This window comes from Vicia villosa, linkage group LG6 (genome assembly GCF_029867415.1).
Source record: "Vicia villosa cultivar HV-30 ecotype Madison, WI linkage group LG6, Vvil1.0, whole genome shotgun sequence".
NCBI classification, from domain to species: domain Eukaryota; kingdom Viridiplantae; phylum Streptophyta; class Magnoliopsida; order Fabales; family Fabaceae; genus Vicia; species Vicia villosa.
The window spans coordinates 16,904,037-16,928,988 of NC_081185.1; the positions used below are offsets into that span (position 1 = coordinate 16,904,037).

Sequence of the window (24,952 nt, forward strand, 5' to 3'; positions counted from 1 at the left end):
TTTTGTAATAAATACAAATTTGATTTTTTTATGGAACAATTGCAATTCCTATTGAATTCAATCTAAATTTTATACCATAAAGTCAATGTACCATGCTTGTTCATTATTGGATTATGTTTCTATTGAAGATTCCATTGCACAAAGTATCGGAGAGTTCCTTGAGAATGCCATTGATGTATGGAAATAACTCAAACAACTATACTCTCAAAGGGGATTACATTAGAATTTTTGAACACTACTAGAAATTTGGCCTACGGCCCCGCTAAAATTTTCCACAGCTCAGAAACTGTGGCCACATATATGATTTGGCCAGGGTTTTCAAAGCGTAGAATTATGTTATAAAATATTGAATCCGGAGTATGAAACAGTGGCATTTACTTCAATTGCTACGGTTATACAACTGCGGATATTTTTAGCCGCAAACGAAAACTGCGGCCTCATAAGTTTCACTTCAAACTGTGGCCCAAGCCTAAAAAAATATATCCCTCCAAAATTTCCCTCTTTTTTTTTGGTTTCCCTCTTTCTCTTGTTTATATATATATATATATATATATATATATATATATATATATATATATATATATATATATATATATATATATATATATATATATATATATATATATATATATATATATATATATATATATATATATATATATATATATATATATATATATATATATATATATATATATATATATATTATTTTTTTAAGATTAAATCTAATTAAAATCAAATAATGAATGAAACGTGAAAAGGGGATTAGGTTTTATCAACGTTGTGACTATTGCCCTTACTCAAAGAGCTTTCTTCTTCCCCTCTCATAAACTCAGCGGCGCCGATGACCATCTTCGATCTCTTTCTCCAGCAAAACAAAACACGATGCCGCCATGAACTGAACTAAGAGCATCTCTCCCCCTCGCCTCTCATCTCAAACTCAAACCCTAATTCGGATCTCTCTCACTAACCCTAAATCTATGAAGCTCCATTGAATGCTCTAAGAAGCATGAATCAAGTGAAAGCTATAGGGTTATCATTCAATAGATCTCGGGCAACGTCATAGCATCAAGAAAAGAAGAAAAAGATAGCGATTTCTCACACCACATAGTGATTTCCCTCTGGTACGTTTCTTTCTTTTCTCTCTATCTTCTTAGGGTTTCCGATTTTCATCGATCGGTTACAATCGCTGAAACTGCTTCTACAATTGTTTACTAGTTGCTTCTACGATTGTTATCGTGTTAGGGTTTACGATTCTCGGTTTTCAACTGATTTTTTGTTTGGTTTGCGATTGTGTGCTAGTGTATTTTTTTTATTATTTGGCTTTGTTTTTGTAAACATAGGTTTATAATTTTTTTATATGATTTCTAGCACTTTTTTCGCTTGTGTAAGTAGGTATGAGGATTTGTTAAAGAGCCACTCGATTTTTCAGATTTTTTTTGTTTTTTCTTCACCAAATTTTACTTGTGTTGCTATGATGTATTGGTTTTTTCAGATTTCGTCTTGGAATTAGGGAACATCAGTTCCAATATGAGCTCTCGGTCGAGCAGGCAGACTGCTGTCAGAAGTTACCGGCGTAGACCTTAACCGAATGCCGACTGATGAGAATCGTGACCAGGAAGGACCTTCAACTCAGTTGGAGCCTCAAGTAGTCGAAACTCAAGCCAACAACAACCAGCAACAACCCCCGTTGATTGATGTAGAGGCCATTGATGATGATTTTATTGAATCTTCCCCTAGGGCCTTTGCTGAGGTTTATCTCGTCTTTTGTATATTCTTTGGTTCTATGGTATTTTGGTTGTTACTAGATTTATTTGTTGGAAATGAATATAAGTGGAATATATCCTGAAATTTTGTTTTTTGCCAATGATTTGTCTTTGGTTCTTAGGAAGTGTATTATCTTTCAATTTACTAACTTTCTATCTTCAATCATGCATCAGGATATATATTTCCAGTTTCTTGTCTCTTATTTGTGTGTTCCAATAAAAAATTTTGTTTTGATTTATGTGCTTAGGGTTTAAAGAAATCGAAGGTATACTTTCAAGGGATTCAATAGACGACAATATATTTCAAGTTGTTGCAACCCGTTTTTATGGTAAACCTATTAGTGTAAGAGTTCTTGGTGTATTTGCTTATGCTTTGGGATTTTCTTATTTTTCTTCAATTTTCGATATCTGTAACCGTTTATATGAATTTGCAAAAAATCTAGGGTTGAATTTTGAATTTACACTTATAACGATGTAGATTCAAATACTTAGTGAGTCTATCTTCTGTATCTAAGCAAATGAGGATTTATCTGTTGATTTCTTGCTCCAGTTGTATATAGATTTGGATGAAACTGCCAAATTTATTGAAATAATGCCTCTCTTTGCTAAATTTTTGAACTTTATAATAGTTGAGTGTTTTGAAATTTCTCTTAAATTACTTTCTTATGTAGGCTTAACAGGGGAAGAGTATTTTGCTTGGTAGGAGAATTCATGATGTGATTGGTGTTAGGGAGAAGATGGAGGATAAAGAATAGTGGAGGATTTTGATAGAAAGTTGTGGTTTTGAAAATGTGAGTTTCTGAAATATGAATTTCCATTTTTTAGTGAATTCAAGGGGTACAGCCTCCCCGGCACGCTTCCGCCTCAATTGGTTAAGCTTCCATACCTCAAAGTAGTGTAAGAACTATGAACACCTTACGGGAGCTTAAAATTTAGTTTCATTAATTGTATTGCTAATTGAAATGAAATGTGTTCTCAATTCGATGTAGTGATTTTGCTTATAACTACCTAAATGGTACGATTCTGAAGGAATGAGGTTCGATTGAACTAACTTCAATGTAAGTTCATATCAAATGATTTTAGTTTTCATTCAGTTATACTTGCCTTTTGAATTAAATGAATACGATGTTTTATGCAGCTCGCTACTTGTTAATCGTTTGTCGGGGGAGATTCCTAAGGAGTTGGGAAATATTACCACTCTAACATACTTGTAAGTCTTGTATATTTTTTTTTTCTCATTTTTATCATCTGAGGACTTGTGTTGATCTAAGTGCATTATTTTACATTCTTGTTGATATCTTTAATTTTCGTTCTTTTACTATGGCCTTAAATCAGGAACCTTGAAGCAAACCAATTTTCCGGTCTTGTTCCCGCTGAACTCGGAAGTCTATTTAACCTGCAGTATTTGTAAGAAAATGAGATTCATGTGTTTTACTATTATAAGTATGTGGCACCAACACTTCGGTATCACACATTGATACAATTCACACATGAGTTATTATGAATGTCTAGGTATCAGTGTCGTGTCTGTGTCTATGTTAGTGCTTCATTATAAAACAATCTGTATCTGGTGGTTTTTATGTGCAATATTACCTGTACAGGTTTTTATCATCCAATAAATTGTCTGGGAACTTACCAGTGACATTTTCTCAGTTACAGAATTTGACAGATTTGTAAGTTCTGATTTTACTATTTTTTTTTCTAGAAAAAAACCTTGACACTTTCCCTGATGAATACACCTTTTGGTGTATTGCAGTAGGATAAACGATAATAGTTTCAACGGAAAAATACCGAGCTTCATACAGAATTGGAAACAGCTTCAGAGACTGTGAGATTGCAATCACTTTTTTTCTTCTCTTCAAATATCTTTCTACCGTTACACAATAGATACATGCCTACTTTATGTTTATCTTTAGATTGATATTCTAATTATAATGTACATCATTGAAGAGAAATGCATGCAAGTGGACTGGAGGGACCTATCCCGTCAAATATATCGCTTTTGACTAATTTATCTCGACTGTAAGTGAAAACCAAAAAGCCTATTAATTTTTTAGTTTCGTTTAATGTTCTCCCCCTAGTTCATCTTACATGTTTTATATACTAACTTGTGATGGAAATTATGATACAGGTGGATTACTGACATCAATGGTCCAAGTCAGGATATTCCTATTTTAAGAAACATGACAGGAATGATAAAATTGTATGTTTGGACAATGAAGGAGTTGGACATGTTGTAAGTAAACCATTTGAAACTTATATGTTTAACCTTGTTTTACAGACCTCATAGCCATGGAAATTTATACTATTTTTAAAACTTTTATAGGGATCTCAGTTTCAATAATTTGTTTGGTGAAATTCCAGCGAGGGCTCATGTGGGACATTTGAGATTTCTGTAAGTACACTTCTCTAGATTTCAAAATATATTGTATTGTATGATATTAAAGTAACAGCTATATGCATATTTATGTGCATTAGTAGTACTAGTATCACAGTATATTCTTTAGTTTGAAATATATATTGTATTGATGCATAAGAGTTGAAGTGCTAATTGTAATCAAGTTTCAATTGCTTCTTTTCAGCTTGTTAACTGGCAACAAGCTAAGTGGTAGCGTACCTGACTCAGTATTTGGTTTTGTCTTCACACTAGAAGCTCATTTATGATACTTTCATGATCGCATAATCTAATGTTAGAATTGTATTTATAAAACATGGTTGTTCCTAAATAAATGCTAGAATTGTATTTACTTTCATGATTAATTTTATATTGATCAATATTATTGCTAATTTTATATATATATATATATATATATATATAATGATACAGAAATAAACCGTGGCAAGATAAATGGTTTAGAATGCATAACATATAACAACGGTTTTAAATAGGTGGTCATAACCAAACCGTGGCTATATCTTGAACCAATACTGTGTCGTAAACGTTAAATTGAAACCGTGGCTATACCGTATAGCCACGGTTTTGCAGTCATGGCAAATACAAACCGTGGCCTTAATCAAGCTACCTAAACCGTGGCCTAAAAAAGCGACGGTTGTCAAAAAGGCATGGTCTATACCAAAAAACCGTGGACTTTACTTTAGGCCACGGCCGCATACTCCACAGTTGGATTTCCGTGGCCAAACCGTGGCCTCAGCGTTACGCCACGGTTATTTTGCATATAGCTTCGGTTTCCTGGGCGTGGCAGGAGACCTTTTTTTCTGTAGTGGAACTTCAATGTGAAATTTTTTAATTGAAATAAAAATAAAGATATTTTTCTGAGTTTTTCATAACTCTCAAGATTTTATGGAAAGAACTTAAAACTTAGTTGCCTACACGTGTTTGTGCTTGTCCACATTGATGAGTTTGTGCTCAGATCACGATATCACATGTTACATTTGATTTTCGACAGGTCTAAATGATTAATTTGATATGGTATGTGCTCAGATTCCTTTGATGAACCCCCAACCGCCTCTCAATCGTATATTTTCCACTGTGCTCTAAGAAGAAAGACAACATAGTGTTGTTCTAAATATTGATGAATCCAAATAATATTTTTAACTTTTAAACTGTACCACTAATACTTCCGTCCCAAAATAATTATTACATTTAAAAAAAAATTGTTTCAGAATACTTGTCACTATAGATTACAAAGGCAATTTTATATTTAATCTTTCATTTGTATCTTCTAATAAATACTTTTAATTTATTACTCCCTCTGGTCTCATTTATAAAAAAAAATTATTTTTAGATACATTAAATAAATAATGTATGTGGACAAAATATTGTCCAGATACATTATTTATTCAATGTATCTGAAAAAAAATATTTTCTTATTAATAGGACCGGGGGTAGTATTTTCTTTCTTAATATTAATGTTAATTTAAATACACTAATTAACATCTAGATAATATGGTAAAGTCATTATTATCATATTATTATTATTATTATTATTATTATTATTATTATTATTATTCTTATATATTAATTTTTAGTAATTATAGAATTTTTTTTCAAAAGTCAAATTCTATATTATAAATAAAAGAATATACCCAAAAGAAAATAAATAAAATATTATACCAAAGAAAAGTTATATATATATATATATATATATATATATATATATATATATATATATATATATATATATATATATATATATATATATATATATATATATATATATATATATATATATATATATATATATATATATATATATATATATATATATATATATATATATATATATATATATATATATATCAGTCTTTTGTTATTTACATTGTCTAAAGAGTTTTAGAATTGTTGTTTTTGAAGAAAATCATGATGAAGAGAGGTATCATTGTCCTAATGCTGGTGGCTTTGTTCGCTCTTTTTAACCAGAGCTATGGTATATATATCTCACCCAAGTTGTTGATTTAGTTGTTGTTATTATTATTTAACTTAGTGTCTTATCAATGCTCATATTTTCAATTGTTTATATTTAACTACGTTCTTGAGTAAACTTTGTTAAACGGGTTTTATCGTCTATAATTTGACAGGAGACAATTTGTGTACTTATTTTGGGTCGGAATTGTCACCATGTGTTCATAGTTCTTCATACTGTCTTACAGAATTTAAAAGTAAACATGGGTTCTATCCTCAAGATTGCACTTGTATAATTTCATACTACTATAGGATACCCAGATGCTCATGTACTGCTCCTTGTCCACCCCCGGCGAAAGAAAAGAAGATTTTGTCTCTTTAATTTTATGATGCACAAATAATCAGATTGGTATTTAAGAATAAAAATGTTGAGAACTTTATGAAGCACCATGTTTAGTTTACTTTAATATATGAGTTATTATATGTTGGGTTCTTCCATTTTATTAGTATATCGGTGTTGTATTAACTTATTTGAATTAATTGTGATTATAAAAACAAATTATAATATTAAATATTAGTATATTACCATATAATATTAAACAATTAAATTGAACAAACATATATAAAACTTACATTATAAATTATAAATTACATTTGAAGTTACGGGAATATTTTTGTCTTCTTCATTAGTGGTTAGTATCTTTAAATCTTTTTTTTTATGTAATTTTTGATATTGCAACGTATAGTTGACCATGCAAAAACACGGGTCTTGGAAGAAATATTCTAACATGTTTAAGCAATTGTCTTTGACTTTTATTAATTGTCATTGCAAATGAAATCATTAATGAAAATTGTCTACGCTGAAAATTATCATATGGTGTAAGAGACAATCTTGGGATAAACACTTTGTCACCGATATTGTTTTCTGGAATAACTTCTCCTCAAAGTATGTATTTTTCCATTATTATAATCAACCTAGTTTCATTATATAATCTCAATTTCTTTTTTGTCGGGTTTTACCCGTTCTTTCGTGTAAAAAGGTTGGAGAACCCTTAGTTCTCCCGTTAATCAATTCCTTGCTTACACAAAAAAAAATGTAATCTCAATTTCTGATTTATACTCCCACTTTCAATTTCAACTTCTGATTAGGAAATCTTGTTGCACTAATTGTGTTAAAAATTATGGGGTGTGTACATCATCTAATGCATCGCCGTCGACATTGCATGCAATCAACAATATGTCTACAATTGATATGTGCAATCATTATATATGTCTACAATTGATATGTGCAATCAACAATAACCACAAGAGAATCAATAATACTTTGAATTAATAAATCATCAAGGGTATCAAGAATCATATCCACATCATTAATTCCCCAATAATTCCATCACCAACCCCCAACACCCATTCAGAAAACAATTTTCTTTGTTTAAATTATGAACTCGAAACACCAAATAAAATCCTCATACTTTTAGTTAGCGTAAGAACCTTGCAAAAATTCTAAAGAGGAGATGAATTAATGGTAACATGCACGACTTCCTATCTAGTACTTTTGGGTATTATTGTGTCAGTAATTCTTGACTTCATGCCTTTCTCATTGTGATTTTTTGTATAAATAGAGTTTACAAGGCTATACTGGTAATTACACTAAATAGTTACATGTAATGAGAACAAATCAATTTCTAATTTGTTTCCCTTATTTTAGGAACAAACCCTTATTCTAGGAACAAACTAATTTTTATTCATATCCCTCTCTCTAATTGATGTTGTTGGTTAATGAGCATCAATTTGCTAACAAGAAATTGATGACATGGACGTGGAATAGCTTTGGTAAGAATACCTGCAACCTCCAACTAAGTACTGACATCAGTGTTTATCCAGAAAATTGGTAAACAAACACTAGTTTCCTTTTTAAAGGTTACTTTGTGGAATCAACTAAAGAATTCCAGAACGTGTCACTATATTCTTGTTTTCTGTATATCTTTGACTTGTATTAAATACAATAAACTTGAAGGGTAAATAAAGAATGAATTTAAGTCTTTTACGGAAACAAACGCGAATAAAGAAAGCATTAAATGCAGTGAAAGAAAAAAAGGAAAATTGAAAATGATTGCATAATAATTAACTTAGTATGCATACGAACATCTTTAGAAAGTAACACTCGTTTCTCATTTTGTATGCAGAGATTGAGTTTTATCTCTTGTAATGTAAAAATGCGGATCCCTAAACTACTGACATTTATTTCCTTAAATAGAAATCCTAAAATAAACTGTCCTAACGGTCGACTATTCATGTGTCGCCATGTATCCCAACCATGTAGTCCCTTCTCTTAAACTCCACCATTTATTTTAAAATCCAATGGTTCAGACTCATTCTCACATTCTCATATGATACGCCCTATATATATATATATATATATATATATATATATATATATATACTTACTAGCCTTTTGTTATTGACATTGTCTAAATAGTTTTACAATTGTTGTTTATTATTGAGTTGAAAAAAATTATGATGAAGAGAGGAATCATTGTCCTAATGCTGGTGGCTTTGTTTGCTCTTTTTAATCAGAGTTATGCTATATCTCACCCAAGTTGTTATTAATATTATTAATCTTTCATATTTAACTTAGTGTCTTATCATTGCTCATATTCTCAAATGTTTATATATAACCACGTTCTTGATTAAACATTGTTAAACGAATTTTATTGTCTTATCATTGCTCATATCGCAGTTGGCACCATGTGTTAATGATCCTTCATTCTGTCGTAGAGATTTTAAAAGACAACATGGGTTCTATCCTCATAATTGCATTTGTAGTCCTTCATATACGATAGCCACTTGCTCATGTACTGCTATTTGTCCACCCCCTGCGAAAGAAAAGAAGATTTTGTCTCTTTAATTTTATGATGCACAAATAATCAGATTGATACTTAAGAATAAATAAATTGAGAATTGTATGAAGCACAATGTTTTGTTTATTTCAATATATGAGTTATTATATGTTGGTTTTTCCATTTTAATATTTAGTTGTTTAGTTCTATTAAGATGTTTATGTTATTAGTATACCGGTGTTATATTCACTTACTTAAATTAATTACGATTATAGAAAAAATTATATATTAAATATTACGTTATAATATTAAACGGTTAAATTGAATAAACGTCCATAAAACTTTCATTACAAATTATACATTACAAGAAACTTTTTGTTGTTTTTTTGTTGTTTTGTTGATGACAATTGAATATTTATAAACAGTTAAGGGTTTTGAAAATAGAAGAAGTGAAGATGGACAAAGGTCACATAGGTATCTGAAGAGTTTCACCGGGAATAATGCCCTTCAAATACCAGAAGAATGTTTTGAAAATAGAAAGAAGATTTTGTAAATACAGTTTTGAAAACAAACTATGAAAAGAAAGAAGGTGTTGGGTCTTACACTCTATTAGAGGCCCAATACTTTATGGTATTGGTTGTAAAAACAGTTAAAAGAATATTAACAAATAAGGAAAAAATGGATGAGACTTACACTCTATTAGAGGCCCAAAGATTATTTACTGTTTGTGAAACAGTCGAAAATGAAGTACCATTTGAAACAAATTCATTGAATGTATAAAATAAAGGGGTTGGGACTTACACTCTAATAGAGGCCCAGTACTTTACAGTACTGGCTATAAAAGCAGTTTGAAAATGATTTGAAATGATACAAGGTTTTGTTGTTTGAAAACCTTAATCATCCGTTTAATCGGAGACTGAAAACAGTTTTGAAAATTGACAAAAGTCAACTTAATTAAGGTAAAGATAAAGATCTATGCCTAATTAAGACCTAAACAATTAGGGTTTTATCATAAAATTATTCACAAAATAATTAGGTTAAAAACAAAATGAATATATATATTTAAAGTATTTAAGAAAACACTTAAAACATACTATTTTAAACCTAATAAAAATATATGAAGTAAATAATATTTTTATGATTTTTTTGATTATTCACAAAATAGATATATTAAATGACAAGTGTGTGAAAAATGAAGTGAAAATAATTTAATTTGATAGGTTAAATAATTGGTTAAAGTTGTGAAGAAATCAAATGGAAAAAGTGGTAAAAAAAATAGGGTTTTGTCACCAACCAGGTTTGAACCCACGCCCTTTATGTTACCAGCCCAAAACAACACCACTGAGCCAACGCGCGCTTGGTGAAAGATGAATGGTTCCATTGCAATTCATATATTACTCAAGTGCATAGAAGCAAAAAAAGAAATAAAATCAAAAGGTCTGGGGCGAGGGGGATTCGAACCCCAGACCTTGGGCACGCGCAACACACAAACACTCGTTACCACTGGGCTATAACGATGTAGTCGTTTATGAAACAGGCATCATTCAAAATAAAATAAACTCAACCCTGAATTTGAAATTTGCGCGCCATCACCATTGTCATCTTCAACCTCTAGCTTTGAATTTTTGAAAATCTGAACTCTCTCAACTCTCAACCATTTGCAACGATGTAAACATGAAACTTGTTCTAAATTCACTCACGATTCTGAATATGTAACTAACATAAATTTATATTAACTACATCTAACTAATTTACTAAAACACGTGAAGAACCCTAAAATTTGAAAATCAAATTAAATGACTATACTGAAAGATAAATGAATGATGATAAAGGGTTTTCAATCCTCTGGTGATGCTGAACAAGATAGAATCGAGCTTTATCACAAAGAGTACTTGAATTAAAGAGATGGAGTTCAAGAACTTACCTCTGAAAATGGAGGTCGTGAGGATGGTAGAGAGCACCTGGGCTTGTATGAATGATTCCAAAAGCTTCCTTGGGACTCAGTGATGCTAACTGAATGCCTATTATAACTTCAATTCTCCTGAATTGCTCTATGGACCTCCCTCGATTTGAGCTTCAAGTGGACATGGAGAGTGTTGAATCTTGAGTTACACATGAGCTGTAGCCATCTGGATAGCTTCACTATGACCTGAGGAATGTGTCGGGATAATTGGCTTTGATGGAAACCTTCTGAATCACTCCATAGACCTCCAACTGCAACAGCTCCAAGTGGGAAGTGAAGATGATGATTCTCCACGTTCAGAAGTGATCCAGGTGTTTGGATCACCTCAAATGAACCTCTTTGAGATGTTAGAATGCTTACTTTCCAAAGATAAGCTCTGGTTTGAAGAAATCGATTCTTCTTGCCAAAGAACTTTGAAAAACCATAAGCATGAGAAGAGAAAGAGAAAGCAAGGATTATAGTTGCTTTGGTGTGTTTCTGAATGAGAAAGAGCTCTCTATTTATAGGCAAATCATTCAGTACTGATTGAGAGAGTGAGCTTGCTTAATGAGGGAGTTTTGGTTTCTTGGCCATGAAGAAATTCAAGGAATATCCAAAATGCAATGATGGCCAAAACGAGCTTAGCTCCTTATCCATTGATTCTTTCTGATCTTGGGGAACATTTCTGATATGTAGCAAGTTTCTATTGGCTTAGGAGAAGATTCCAATTGGTGAATCATTGCTTATCATAAATTCTCAAAAGTAATGATTACATAATCACCTGTTCTTGCTTTTGGGAATCTTCTTCAATCCTTATGCCATGGTGAAAATGAATGCATGGTATGTTTGCAAATGTGTTATGGGTCGTGTAGCATCCATTAGTGAGGCCATATGCACAAAATTGCAAAGTTCCAAATTGTACATGATCTATAATTTCTCTTCATGAGGCCAACTTTGAACAAGCATAACTCTTAGCTCAAAATGAATTTGGAGAAGGTTGAACACAATTTGGAAAGCCCTAAACATCTACTTCAAATCATTAGTTTGGAGTTTCTTCAGAATCCTTTGGAAAATTTGTGAAAAATGAGGCCAAAGTTGGAAGAAAACTAGGCTAAAAACACTTAGAAAATTTTCTAAGTGTTTATGACCTAAAACTTCAAAATTTCCAAATCTCTTAAATGATTGATTTCTTGAAAAAAGTTGCATTTTAAGATGTTGTTTTAGTTTTCAATATCTACAACTTTCATGTTGGAAGTTTTTTGAGTTGTGTAGGTGAAATTTTGAGTTCTCACCATGCCTTCAAAAACCCTAATTCCCGACTTTTCGCTCCTTGATGAATTTCTTTGAATTTCTTTGGTAAAATGACTTTAATATCCATATATTGATGATATTGATCTTTGAAAGTCATGGTTTGACCAAAAATCTTAAAAGTCAAAGGTGATCCCATACAGTTGACTTTTTCCAGGTAAAGTGAAAATTTGGACTTTTGTGTAGAATCAAGATCTCCTCCTCAAATGAGTGATGTAAATGGATTATGTTGAGGTAGTAGAGGTTCTTGAATCATGTCTTGAGTTTTGGATTCATGCCCTGATTAAAAGTCAACTATCCTGGTGAATTAGGTCAAAAACCCTAATTGTCGACTAGATGACAATGATGGCTGTAGACTTTGAATTGAGGTGTGATGTCCAGTGGATCTTGTAATATGAGCTATTTGAATATTATTGATGTCTTTGAATGATCCCCTGGGCTTTTTTAGGGTTTCCCAAAGGTAATCCCTGATTTTAGTCCTTGATAGGCTCAAAACCCTAGTCTGGTGACCTGAGTAAACCTGTACTCAGATGACTGGGTGTCTAATCAATCATAGGTGAAAAAATGAAGCTCTTGAGTCTTATGATTGTATTAGAGAATAATTCTTCTATTGATTGATCCTTTGCCTGAGTTTTCTTGTCTTTGAACATCCTTGATTGAATGCCAGGCTGCTCTGGGTACTTGTTTTGACTTGATGAAAATCCTGAAGATATGTCATCTCAGGGGGGTCAAAAATTAGGGTATGACACTCTGATGTACCTTCTTTTGTGGCTATTGATATAGTTTTAAATCACTCTAACTACCATCTTTTGTATCGATACACTACGCCAAATTTGAGTTTTGCCAACACAGCTACGAAAGCGCTTTTAGGCAAAAGCGCTGCAAGGGGAACATTGGAAAGCGCTTAAAAAAGCGCTGGTAAAGAGTCCCTTTGCGAAAGCGCTTTTGAAAAAGCGCTGGTAAAGGCCCCCCATTTCAAAGCGCTTTTGGAAAAGCGCTGGAAAAGGCCCCCATTTCAAAACACTTTTGAAAAGCGCTGGTAAAGTCCCCCCATTACAAAGCGCTTTTGTTATAAATAATTTCTCCATTAAGTGAAATCAATTCATTTCATATTTGGTTTAATTTTATTCTTTAATACCATGTTTTCTCTAGCTTTTCTCTGCGGTTTGCATAAGTTCATGATGGTATTAGAGTTCTTTTGAGCTTTGTTGCGCATCATTGTTCATTATGGTTCATAACAACGGTTCATAACAATGGTAATGTTGGTAATCCCCCACCTCTATATACTTCTTAAACTCCGCGAAATGTCTATTATGTCTACTCCTCCGATGTAGGGGTGTTCAAAAATATGATTGACTGAATTGTATGCTGGATTTGAATTTCATTGCACCATAAAAAAACGGAACCATTTAAATGGTTAATGAACTGAACCATTTAATTTAACCAATTCAAGTTTAGTTTTAACCAATTCAGAACCAGTTTCTTTTTATAAACTGATTTAAATATATAAATTAGATTTTCATAAAATAATAAAAAATGAATTACAAGTAAAAAATAAATTTAAAATAAAACATTGATAGAAAGGATTCAACAACTATTAATTCTTAGATCTAGGGTTCAAATAAAGGATAAAAACAAAACTAATTGCATAAAGAAAAGAAGGAAATAAAAATTGTGTTAATTCTTGTCTAACCATTCAATAAGGGGCAGCTGCCAATAAATACAACAGAGAGTTCAAAATCCTAATGGGCTGATACGAAAAAGGGCCTAACCCAACAATAAAACATAAAAAGCTTTTAAAATATAATAACTAGTTTGTGATAAATCCTTGAAGCCATTTGGGTTTAAATTTAATTCGTGTGGGCTTTATATCACTACTATCCGGCCCAATAGAAACCTTTTCCTCAAGGTTGGGTGTATGCTGGTCCAATGGACTATGAAAAGAGATAGCCCAATTAGGAGGCCCAGCGGAATTAAAAATGTTGCTATTAGGGTTTGTTTGAATTTGAACCGTGTGGAATGGACAGGGGATCACGGTCGGAAATAATGGACTTGGGAACTCCATGTAAGCGGAAGATGTCCACAGAGAAACGATGTGCCAGATCCTTAGCAGAGAATTTTGTAGGAAGGGCAACAAAGTGCGAGAACTTCATCAACATGTTGTAGACGACCCAAATGACCGTGTGTCTGAAGGAATTATGAAGGTGAGTAAAAAAATCCATGCTTAAATCTGTCAAGACTTGAGTAGGTGTAGGTAGAGGTTGAAGAAGACCTTGCTGTTTTGTTGTCATGTACTTATTCTGCTGGCATGTAGCACAAGTTCTCACAAAAGTTTTGATATCTGTATACACTCCAGGCCGTAGGAATGAAGACGATAATCGGACCAGTTTTGGATGCAAGCCAAAATGGCCTCCTTCCGGTGTGTTGTGGTATTCCGTGATAATTTTGTTTCGTAACTGGAGAGTATCAAGTATAAGGATTCGTTCTTTGTAATAGAGAAGATCTTCCTTGCTTTTAAAATTATTTTGTGGTGACAAATCTGTCTGAACTTTAGTAACCATTTGTAGGCCCCTGGATCTGATTTGTAAAACGTTTTTAATTGTGTGAGGAGAAGAGGAACAGGAGATGAGATGGACATCAAGAGAGCTGTATCTTCATGGGAAATACGACCGAGTGCGTCTGTGACCTGATTGGTCTTACCAGGTTTGTAATGAATATCAAACTCAAATCCTTGTAATTTCGCCGCCCACTTCTGTTGTTCTAGCGTTTGGATGGTCTGATTTAACAGATTCTTTAGGCTCTTATGATCAGAAAAAATATGAAAGTGTCTGCCTATTAAATATTGTCTCCATTTCTTGACAGCTTCTGTGATTGCAAACATTTCACGGACATACACGGAGGAAGCCTGGAGACGGTTACAAAGCTTCTTGCTGAAGAAGGTTATTGGGTGACCTTCTTGGGACAGAACCGCACCTACTGCCACTCCTGAAGCGTCTGTCTCGAGCACAAATGGCTTGGCGAAATCTGGAAGGCCCAGCACAGGAGTTTTTGTCATTTTCCGCTTTAATGTTGTAAAAGCTAAGTCAGCTTCTATATTTCATTGTAGCTTTGTAAAATGTAATAAATCAGTGAGGGGAGCGGCGAGAGAGGCGTAATGATGCACGAATCTTCTATAAAATCCGGTGAGTCCTAAAAAACCCCTGAGTGTCGTGAGTGATCATGGTTTAGGCCAATATAGAATAGCTTGAATCTTTTCTTGATTTGGGGTTACACCTTCACTAAAGATAATATGACCTAAATAATCAACACTAGGAACAACAAACACACACTTTGATAATTTGGCATAAAACTGGTTAGATAAAAGCAAATCAAAATGAGTTTTAAATGATGTGCATGATATGAAATAGAAGAACTATAAATGAGTATATCGTCAAAAAAAACTAACACAAACTTCCTTAGGTGTGGTCTTAGCAAATCGTTCATAACCGATTGAAAGGAACTAGGAGGGTTAGTTAAGTCAAATGGCATCACTAAGAACTCGTAGTGTCCGTCAAACGTCCTGAACGCAGTTTTGTGAGTATCCTTAGGAGTTACCCGAATATGGTGATAGCCAGATCGTAGGTCGATCTTGGAAAAAATAGTTGCTGAACCCAATTCATCAAAAAGTTCATCTATCGTAGGTATAGGAAAATGGTCGCAAACTGTGACAGCGTTTAGGGCTCTATAATCCATACAGAATCTCCATGATCCATCTCTTTTTCGCACTAATAAGACACGGGAGGAATATGGGTTGTTACTAGGTTTAATGATACCTTCACTAAGCATATCATGTATGATGGAATTCATAACGTCCTTTAGTGAGTGTCGGTAGCAATACGGTTTCACGTTGATTGGGGCAGTATTAGGGTAGATGGGAATGCGATGATCATGTGGTCGGGTGGGTGGAAGGCCTTTGGGTTGGGTAAAAATCGTGGCATGGGATTGGAAAATAGATGAGATTTGGGGCGGTAGGGTAGGAGGCAGTGTATCTAAGACATTTGTGGGTGAAGTTTGAGGTGTAGAAATAGGGTGTGGTTGAAAGATTAAAAGGTGGAAGGAAGCTATGGAATCTGTTTGTAAAAGATGGCAAACATTGTTGTAAGAAGATGGTGAGATAGTGTTGGTATCACCCGTTATGGTGATGTCATTGTTGTTGTGAGTGAAAGAGATCTTAGGAATGGAGAAGTCTGCCATTAGGGGTCCCAAAGTTCTTAGCCATTCCAATCCAAGGACGACGTCAGTCTCTTCAATAGGTAGCAAGTGAAAAGGAATAAAAAATGAATTGTTTTGAATTTTTATAGGAACCTTTGGACAGATCCCTGAACATGATAATCTAGAGTCGTTGCCCACCATAACCGGAAAATTTGGAATAGGTTGAGTGTGAAGTTTAAGGTGGTGTGTTATGCGTGGCTGTAAGATGTTATGAGTGCTCCATGTATCAATCAAAACAGCAACCGAGAGACCGGTAATAGATCCTTTGAATTTTAAAGTCTTGGGTGAGAATTTTCCATTTGCTGCTTGAGGAGAAAGTTGAAAATATGTGTCATCTGGTTCTATTGTGGCATTTGATTCTGCACAAATAGCAGTCTGTTCGATGATTGAGTGATCATCATCTTCAATGAGCAGCATAAATTTTCCCGCTTGGCATTTGTGGCCGGGAATAAATTTTTCATCACAATTGAAACACAAACCTTGAGCACGGCGTTCTTGTATTTGAGTGCTAGAGAGTTTACGGATGGGTAATTTAGGTGGTTGAAGTGGCTGAATTGGCTTTATAGGTGTGGGGGTAGTTGGAGAAAGTGAAGTGGGCTGGTTATTTTTGGGGGTGTATGAGGAAAAGGGCTTTTGAAATTTAGTTTTAGCTTCACGGATTTTGGATTCAATCAGTTTTGCAAGCCCAATAGCTTGAGAGATAGACGTTGGTTTATGAATGGCTAGCTCATTCTGAGTATCCAGAATTAATCCTGAAATAAAGCAATTTAGAATAGCCTCACGTGATAATCCCACTACTTGATTCCCTAATTTTTCGAATTGGGCTTGGTATTCCACAACAGAATGGGTTTGTTTGAGTTTAAATAACTCTGCTTGATGATTAGCATAGGTAGATGGCCCAAAACGAAGTTCTAATGCCTTTGTAAAATAAGTCCAATCCACTAATTCACGATTTTGATGCATCCATTTAAATCAAGCCAATGTTTCTCCTTTCATATAGAAAGACATCATAGCCAAACAGTTTTCGGCTGGTAGGTTATAGAAAGTAAAAAATTGATCAGCTTGGAATAACCATTCCAATGGGTTTGAGCCATCAAACATTGCAAGCTCTAACTTTGGTGTAGGAATAGGGGTTTGAGAATGTTGGGGATAGGGTATGTGGGGAACTTGTGGAATGGTAAACGAGGGGTTGGTAGTAAAAATGGAGGTTGTTGGGTAATACGGGGGGTCCAAGTAGGATTGGGTTGAAAACAATCTATGATATGGGGGGAAGGTTTGATTGAAGGGGGTGGAAAGTGGAGGAGGTACTGAGGTATGTGTGCTGGTAGTATATAGTGAGGATGGTATAGGAGTTCTTAAAAAATTAGGGGAAGAATGGGGTGTGGGAAGGGTATGAGTGGAAACCAGAGTTGGGTTTAGAGCAGTACCTGATGAAGTGGTGGAATGAACAGTTCTGCTGTGGACAGTAGCTGCGGACGAAACAGTAGGTTTCGTCACAAATCTGTCTTGAAGAGAATCGCTGTTGTGTACAGTACCGCTACCGTGAACAGTACCGCTGCCGGGAATAGTGTTTCCATGAACAGTAACCGCGGAACAGCACCAGAAGGCTGTTTATCAGCTTGAGAAACTAGCTTTGTGAGTAAGCTGATGATGTTTTCACATCTAGCATCAGATATTTGTTTTTCCGTGTCCATTCTGGTTTGGAGCTGGTCCATTTCAAAGTGAGTTTCGAGAAATCTCTCATCCATTTGGTTTGAGTTTCTTGCATAGCATTATCAAGGTGAAGGTGGGTTGTTTGGACAACTTCATCAACAATATCTTTAGGGTTGGGTGGTTTGAGAGGGGCCATGGATTCAAGATGAAAACACCAATTTGATAGAAAGGATTCAACAACTATTAATTCTTAAATCTAGGGCTCAAACAAAGGATAAAAACAAAACTAAGTGCATAAAGAAAAGAAGGAAATAAAAATTGTGTTAATTCTTGTCTAACCATTCCAAAAGGGGCAACTGCCAATAAATACAAGAGAGAGTTCAAAATCCTAATGGGCTGATACCAAAAAGGGCCTGGCCCAACAATAAAACATAAAAAGCTTTTAAAATATAATAACTAGTTTGTGATAAATCCTTGAAGCCATTTGGGTTTAAATTTAATTCGTGTGGGCCTTGTATCGATCATAATATTTTTTTTCAAAAATAAAAAAAAAAATCAAAATAGTAAAATATTTTTAAATACAATTTTTTTTCCCTAAAAGCAAAAATAAAAATTTTGGGAAAAAATATATTCTAAAAATATTACTTTTTAGGCTTAAATACACTTTTCGTTCTTGTAAGTTAGCGTGATTTTTATTTTCGTCCCTGTAAGTTATTTTTTTGGGTTTTAGTCCTTATATTTTTGTTCGCGTTCGTCTTAGTCCCTAAAATCAAAATACGTAGAAAATTTCACAAGAAAATCCGCAGGTAACCTGCAGATTTTCCTGCGGATTTTGACTTTAGGGACTAAACCTCAAGCAAAAAGTAAGATATAGGGACTAAAACTCAAAAAAATAACTTACAGGGACGAAAATCAAAAACACGCTAACTTACATGGGCGAAAAGTGTATTTAAGCCTACTTTTTAATATAAAATTTAAAATTTTATATGAAATTAAAAATAAAAATAAAATTTTAAAGAGTTCAAAATAAAAACTTGATTTAAACTATTCTAAACGCTTTTAATCAAAATCATATTTTTCAAAATTTTACCAAACTCATAAAAATAAATAAATAGAATTTTTCAATCTTTTTTAATTAATTTATGAATCCAGTGTATATAAGAAAAAACTATTGTCATTAACTTTTTGAATTTCGCTATACCACATTTTAAGCTACAGTGGCAAGGTCATTTAAGGAGAGAATACTAGAATTTTCTAGTCACATACAATTTGATATGATTTCAATCGAACAAAAAATTACAGCTTAATATATAAGCAGTTGAAATTACATTTGGTCTAAGATACTAGTATATACGGAGTAGCGATCTTCACCAAACAAATGTGAGTATTCAACGTTTCGTAAGCCGTCGATTCTTATCAGTTTTAAAATTGGTTCATAAAATATAATTGATTCTAAAATAATTTGATATAATAAAATCAGTTTATAAAATTAAATCGATTCTGAACCGGTTATGAGCTGAATTGAAATTGGTTTAACAATTAACTGAATTTTTATTGAAATAGTTTTTGAAAACTGAACTAAACCATTATTGTGGTTCAGTGCGGTTCAGTTCATGAACCATGAACACCCGTACTCTGATGTACCTTCTTGCGTGGCTGTTAATACAGTTTTAAATCACTCTAACTACCATGTTTTGTATCGATAAATGAACTGTGCTTTTGTAATAAATACAAATTTGATTTTTTTATGGAACAATTGCAATTCCTATTGAATTCAATCTAAATTTTATACCATAAAGTCGATGTACCATGCTTGTTCATTATTGGATTATGTTTCTATTGAAGATTCCATTCCACAAAGTATCGGAGAGTTCCTTGAGAATGCCATTGATGTATGGAAATAACTCAAACAACTATACTCTCAAAGGGGATTACATTAGAATTTCTGAACTTCAATCTGAAATTTTTTAATTGAAATAAAAATAAAGATATTTTTCTGAGTTTTTCATAACTCTCAAGATTTTATGGAAAGAACTTAAAACTTAGTTGCCTACACGTGTTTGTGCTTGTCCACATTGATGAGTTTGTGCTCAGATCACGATATCACATGTTACATTTGATTTTCGACAGGTCTAAATGATTAATTTGATATGGTATGTGCTTAGATTCCTTTGATGAACCCCCAACCGCCTCTCAATCGTATATTTTCCACTGTGCTCTAAGAAGAAAGACAACATAGTGTTGTTCTAAATATTAATGAATCCAAATAATATTTTTAACTTTTAAACTGTACCACTAATACTTCCGTCCCAAAATAATTATTACATTTAAAAAAAATTGTTTCAGAATACTTGTCACTATAGATTACAAAGGCAATTTTATATTTAATCTTTCATTTGTATCTTCTAATAAATACTTTTAATTTATTACTCCCTCTGGTCTCATTTATAAAAAAAAAATTCTTTTTAGATACATTAAATAAATAATGTATGTGGACAAAATATTGTCCAGATACATTATTTATTCAATGTATCTGAAAAAAAATATATTTTCTTATAAATAGGATCGGAGGTAGTATTTTCTTTCTTAATATTAATGTTAATTTAAATACACTAATTAACATCTAGATAATATGGTAAAGTCATTATTATCTCTCTTTCATTTATTACTGTTTATTATCATATTATTATTATTATTATTATTATTATTATTATTATTATTATTATTATTATTATTATTATTATTATTATATATTAATTTTTAGTAATTATAGATTTTTTTTTCAAAAGTCAAATTCTATATTATAAATAAAAGAATATACCCAAAAGAAAATAAATAAAATATTATACCAAAGAAAAGTTATATATATATATATATATATATATATATATATATATATATATATATATATATATATATATATATATATATATATATATATATATGTCTTTTGTTATTTACATTGTCTAAAGAGTTTCAGAATTGTTGTTTTTGAAGAAAATCATGATGAAGAGAGGTATCATTGTCCTAATGCTGGTGGCTTTGTTCGCTCTTTTTAACCAGAGCTATGGTATATATATCTCACCCAAGTTGTTGATTTAGTTTTTGTTATTATTATTTAACTTAGTGTCTTATCAATGCTCATATTTTCAATTGTTTATCTTTAACTACGTTCTTGAGTAAACTTTGTTAAACGGGTTTTATCGTCTATAATTTGACAGGAGACAATTTGTGTACTTATTTTGGGTCGGAATTGTCACCATGTGTTCATAGTTCTTCATACTGTCGTAGAGAATTTAAAAGTAAACATGGGTTCTATCCTCAAGATTGCACTTGTAGAGAATTTATGAAGCACCATGTTTAGTTTACTTTAATATATGAGTTATTATATGTTGGGTTCTTCCATTTTAATATTTAGTTGTTTAGTTTTATTAAGATGTTTATGTTATTAGTATATCGGTGTTGTATTAACTTATTTAAATTAATTGTGATTATAAAAAAAAAGATTATAATATTAAATATTAGTATATTACCATATAATATTAAACAATTAAATTGAACAAACATATATAAAACTTACATTATAAATTATAAATTACATTTGAAGTTACGGGAATATTTTTGTCTTCTTCATTAGTGGTTAGTATCTTTAAATCTTTTTTTTTTTATGTAATTTTTGATATTGCAACGTATAGTTGACCATGCGAAAACACGGGTCTTGGAAGAAATATTCCAACATGTTTAAGCAATTGTCTTTGACTTTTATTAATTGTCATTGCAAATGAAATCATTAATGAAAATTGTCTACGCTGAAAATTATCATATGGTGTAAGAGACAATCTTGGGATAAACACTTTGTCACCGATATTGTTTTCTGGAATAACTTCTCCTCAAAGTATGTATTTTTCCATTATTATAATCAACCTAGTTTTATTATATAATCTCAATTTCTTTTTTGTCGGGTTTTACCCATTCTTTCGTGTAAAAAGGTTGGAGAACCCTTAGTTCTCCCGTTAATCAATTCCTTGCTTACACAAAAAAAATGTAATCTCAATTTCTGATTTATACTCCCACTTTCAATTTCAACTTCTGATTAGGAAATCTTGTTGCACTAATTGTGTTAAAAATTATGGGGTGTGTACATCATCTAATGCATCGCCGTCGACATTGCATGCAATCAACAATATGTCTACAATTGATATGTGCAATCATTATATATGTCTACAATTGATATGTGCAATCAACAATAACCGCAAGAGAATCAATAATACTTTGAATTAATAAATCATCAAGGGTATCAAGAATCATATCCACATCATTAATTCCCCAATAATTCCATCACCAACCCCCAACACCCATTCAGAAAACAATTTTCTTTGTTTAAATTATGAACTCGAAACACCAAATAAAATCCTCATACTTTTAGTTAGCGTAAGAACCTTGCAAAAATTCTAAAGAGGAGATGAATTAATGGTAACATGCACGACTTCCTGTCTAGTACTTCTTGACTTCATGCCTTTCTCATTGTGATTTTTTGTATAAATAGAGTTTACAGGGCTATACTGGTAATTACACTAAATAGTTACATGTAATGAGAACAAATCAATTTCTAATTTGTTTCCCTTATTTTAGGAACAAACCCTTATTCTAGGAACAAACTAATTTTTATTCATATCCCTCTCTCTAATTGATGTTGTTGGTTAATGAACATCAATTTGCTAACAAGAAATTGATGACATGGACGTGGAATAGCTTTGGTAAGAATACCTGCAACCTCCAACTAAGTACTGACATCCGTGTTTATCCAGAAAATTGGTAAACAAACACTAGTTTCCTTTTTAAAGGTTACTTTGTGGAATCAACTAGAGAATTCCAGAACCTGTCACTATATTCTTGTTTTCTGTATATCTTTGACTTGTATTAAATACAATAAACTTGAAGGGTAAATAAAGAATGAATTTAAGTCTTTTACGGAAACAAACGCGAATAAAGAAAGCATTAAGTGCAGTGAAAGACAAAAAGGAAAATTGAAAATGATTGCATAATAATTAACTTAGTATGCATACGAACATCTTTAGAAAGTAACACTCGTTTCTCATTTTGTATGCAGAGATTGAGTTTTATCTCTTGTAATGTAAAAATGTGGATCCCTAAACTACTGACATTTATTTCCTTAAATAGAAATCCTAAAATAAACTGTCCTAACGGTCCACTATTCATGTGTCGCCATGTATCCCAACCATGTAGTCCCTTCTCTTAAACTCCACCATTTATTTTAAAATCCAATGGTTCAGACTCATTTCTCACATTCTCATATGATACGCACTATATATATATATATATATATATATATATATATATATATATATATATATATATATATATATATATATATATATATATATATATATATACATACTTACTAGCCTTTTGTTATTGACATTGTCTAAATAGTTTTACAATTGTTGTTTATTATTGAGTTGAAAAAAATTATGATGAAGAGAGGAATCATTGTCCTAATGCTGGTGGCTTTGTTTGCTCTTTTTAATCAGAGCTATGGTATATCTCACCCAAGTTGTTATTAATATTATTAATCTTTCATATTTAACTTAGTGTCTTATCATTGCTCATATTCTCAAATGTTTATATATAACCACGTTCTTGATTAAACATTGTTAAACGAATTTTATTGTCTTATCATTGCTCATATCGCAGTTGGCACCATGTGTTAATGATCCTTCATTCTGTCGTAGAGATTTTAAAAGACAACATGGGTTCTATCCTCATAATTGCATTTGTAGTCCTTCATATACGATAGCCACTTGCTCATGTATTGCTATTTGTCCACCCCCTGCGAAAGAAAAGAAGATTTTGTCTCTTTAATTTTATGATGCACAAATAATCAGATTGATACTTAAGAATAAATAAATTGAGAATTGTATGAAGCACAATGTTTAGTTTATTTCAATATATGAGTTATTATATGTTGGTTTTTCCATTTTAATATTTAGTTGTTTAGTTCTATTAAGATGTTTATGTTATTAGTATACCGGTGTTATATTCACTTACTTAAATTAATTACGATTATAGAAAAAATTATATATTAAATATTACGATATAATATTAAACGATTAAATTGAATAAACGTCCATAAAACTTTCATTACAAATTATACATTACAAGAAACTTCTCTATCAATTACATTTGAAGTTACGGGAGTATTTTTGTAGTCTTTATGGTTAGTATCTTTAAATCTATTTATGACGTAGCTCTTGACATTGCAACGTATAATTGATCATGCAAAAAAACAGGTGTTGGAAAAAATTATATACTCCCTCTAGTTTTTATTATAAGTCGTTTTGGCATTTTCACACATTAAAAAAAATAATTATTGTTGTATGAAATAGAGAAATTATAAAAGGTTTTACTATATTATCCTTCATTAATTGTATGGGAAAGACAAATTAAAATAATTTTAAGAAAGAGAATAATAAATGATTAAGGGTATAATTGAAAAAATAGTATTAATGATTCATTGAAATTGTATAACGACTTATAATAAAACACAATTTTTTTTTCCAAAACGACTTATAATAAAAAACGGAGGGAGTATTAAATATTACGAGATAATATTAAACGATTAAATTGAATAAACGTACATAAAACTTTCATTACAAATTATACATTCCAAGAAATGTTTCTATAAATTAAATTTGATGTGATCGGAGTATTTTTGTCTTCTTCATGATTAGTATCTTTAAACCTTTTTTTGATGTAACTCTTGATATTGCAACGTATAATTGACCATGGAAAACACATGCGTTGGAAG

At 31.9% G+C, this 24,952-nt stretch overlaps 3 long non-coding RNA genes across 7 annotated transcripts; all 3 read left to right on the top strand.

Annotated features, from left to right (window-relative positions):
- Positions 1 to 742: 742 nt before the first annotated feature.
- On the top strand, positions 743 to 3,965 carry LOC131608934 (uncharacterized). 5 transcript variants are annotated; one of them, XR_009285889.1, is made up of 11 exons: positions 743 to 1,124; positions 1,496 to 1,753; positions 2,015 to 2,109; positions 2,438 to 2,663; positions 2,756 to 2,824; positions 2,905 to 2,976; positions 3,102 to 3,173; positions 3,368 to 3,439; positions 3,523 to 3,594; positions 3,717 to 3,788; positions 3,898 to 3,965. It is a non-coding gene; the product is annotated as an uncharacterized LOC131608934 (long non-coding RNA). The 5 variants fall into 5 exon arrangements; XR_009285888.1 differs by having other exon boundaries at positions 2,015 to 2,095; XR_009285891.1 differs by having other exon boundaries at positions 2,015 to 2,095; positions 2,438 to 2,557.
- A 2,067-nt stretch (positions 3,966 to 6,032) lies between these two features.
- On the top strand, positions 6,033 to 6,612 carry LOC131611292 (uncharacterized). The gene is made up of 2 exons (XR_009286832.1): positions 6,033 to 6,154; positions 6,306 to 6,612. It is a non-coding gene; the product is annotated as an uncharacterized LOC131611292 (long non-coding RNA).
- Positions 6,613 to 21,099: 14,487 nt separating this feature from the next.
- LOC131611293 (uncharacterized) lies at positions 21,100 to 21,534 on the top strand. The gene is made up of 2 exons (XR_009286833.1): positions 21,100 to 21,193; positions 21,345 to 21,534. It is a non-coding gene; the product is annotated as an uncharacterized LOC131611293 (long non-coding RNA).
- Positions 21,535 to 24,952: the final 3,418 nt, after the last annotated feature.